The following is a 2,670-nucleotide window of genomic DNA, read 5'->3' as shown; positions in this document are numbered from 1 at the left end:
TCCTGAATTCACAGAGTTTTTGTGTCTATTGTCTATTGTCTATTGTGCTGACTTAGGCATCAGAGGGGTTTTCGGCACACAGCCGCCGATTAGCTCACGTTTGTATTTTCAGGTGACAAAGTGACGACGTAAGGAGGAGCGCAAGCTTGATCAATAGGATTATACGAGAAGAATTATTTCGTGCTCGTACATTATTGAACTTATTTTTGGGTTCAATTTCGATGATCCGAACTGTTTAAATTTTAAGATTTATTGAGTATATCATACCTGTAAAAAATCAAGTTGATCGAATATTAGAAACTATATGTTCAGATCATCAAACTAAAAACTTCTTTTTTAAAATTTAATAAACAGTTTTCTCAACACATGCTTTCTGATATCCGATCAACGTGATTTTTTACAGGTATGATATACTCAACAAATCTTAAAATGTGAACGATTCGGATCATCAAAATTGGGCTCAAAAGTATGCCCAATGACTTAGGCCTCGTTTGGGAACATGCTTATTTAATAACTTTTTGACTTTTTGGCTAAAATATGATGTAAAAAAAACTAGTATGTTTGAAATGACTTTTTGATTTTTTACGAAAAACGAAAAAATGTGCAAAAAGTAAAGAGAAAAGAGAATCTTTGACTTTTTGGTATAAGTTGTTGGCTTTTTGATTTTTTTAGTAACTTTTTGACTAAAAAAATCACTTGCCAAACGAGGCCTTAGTAAGTAGGGAATCAAGGAGAGAGCTCAAGAAGAGGATATTGATTCATATTTTTCAACTAATGGTGCTACTAATATCAATTGATATATTAATTAATATATTAACATATATTTTCTTTGTTTTAAAATATTAATTTCTTATTTTATTTTTTATATCCCAAAATATTAGTCACTTTTCAAAAATTAAGAACTGAAATATTATGAATTTTTTTATTTTGCTCATTTTAAATTCATTAACAACATAAAAAGTATAATTATGACAATTGATATTCCTCAAAAAATATACTATCAAGAGGTAATTTTGAAAAATTAATTTTTTTAAGCTGCAATAATTGTACTATCAAAAAATAATTTGATTCTTCAAAATGGACTATTATTTTGGGACATGGGAGTATTATAACATTGTCACTTTAAAACTATAGACCTTACTCATTATACAAATTACAAAGATCTAAATCTTTTAAAATTATATCATATCATGTATTAATATACTAATTAATATATTAATTAATAAATATAACTTTATTCTATTTCTCAATAAATAATACTATATATTTCAACTGATATACCATTAATATACTAATAAATAATGTGACATAATTTTAAAAATTTATAATTTATATAATAAATAAAATAATAATTTTAAAATAATAATAATATCATTATACCTATTAATATACTAATCAATACATATACCACCTCCGTTTTTGAACATAAATGCCATTTGCAACCAGTACCCGCATCTCTAAACAATTAATACTCATAATTAATGATTTTGATCACCAGTATCCATATCGTTGGTCTTTTTTCAAAAATGTAAGTAAGGAAAATATTCTAGGTTCTAAGTTTTTTATTAAATAAATAATTAAATGTTTCTACAATAGTTTTGAAATTATTGTAGAGAGCATCAACATCAAATTTGTTTTTCATCAGTCTTAACAAATTTTTTCTAAATTAACTTTTTGTTAAATTTGCTATAGTACCTCAACAACTTTGTTGAGTCACTGTTCATTAGCTAAATAATTTTTTATTATATTTTCTGGAGCAAAACTGGGCCAAAATCTTTAAACCAGTCGTCCACCTGGATGTCCTCCCAGATATCTTACTAGATGTTCCGTCAGTGCCTGTAGTAGAAGAAGAAAAATGCCCAAAATTAACCTAACCGGTCAACAACATTTTTTTTTTTTTTGGTTGCATTTTTTAAGAATTGTTTGGGTGGCATCTCATCAATTTAATAAAAAAATAAGGAATAAGAAATTAATATTTTAATAAGATTGAGTTAGAAATAGAGTGTTTGATGCAACGAGTATTAAAAAGGTGACTAGCTAAAATAACAAAAGTGAATTTTAGGTTATAATTTGACTTAAAATTTGTTAAGGCTGATGCAGATGCTCTTATATGAGACATTAGTTATTTATTTGGTAAAAAATTTAGTCTTCCTAACAGTGCCCAATAAGTAAGGTCATGCACTAAGAATTGGGGCAAATTATGCAGATAGTCCTCATATTTTGGTCTATGCTATTTTGGTTATTATAATTTCAATTGATTCAATTTTGATCTTGAATTTTTTACTATTTCAAATTAGTCCAATTACTTACAATTATTTGCCTTTTTTAATAAAAAATATGCACATAAGTGACATATGTTATGCTTTTCAAGACAAAATTGTAAACTTATTTAACTCAGTGAATTAATTTCAATCAATTTAGTAATAATTTTTCATTAAAAACATTAACGGCATTATCAATTAGACCAAATTGACACAAAATCTAAAATTAAGGTTCAAAATTGAGCTAATTGAAAGTGTAGAACCAAAATCACACGAGATAAATATAGGGACTATCAGTATAATTTTCCCCAAAAATAGTCATTTTCTCTTGTCCCGTTCTGCTCCCGTCTCTCCTATCCTGCTTCACACATATTTTTATTATCCTAATGAGGGTCCGTTTGGGAAGATG

This window comes from Camellia sinensis, chromosome 11 (assembly GCF_055761805.1).
Source record: "Camellia sinensis isolate YWXY chromosome 11, ASM5576180v1, whole genome shotgun sequence".
Lineage (NCBI taxonomy): Eukaryota > Viridiplantae > Streptophyta > Magnoliopsida > Ericales > Theaceae > Camellia > Camellia sinensis.
Note: the sequence above shows the minus strand (reverse complement) of the source record.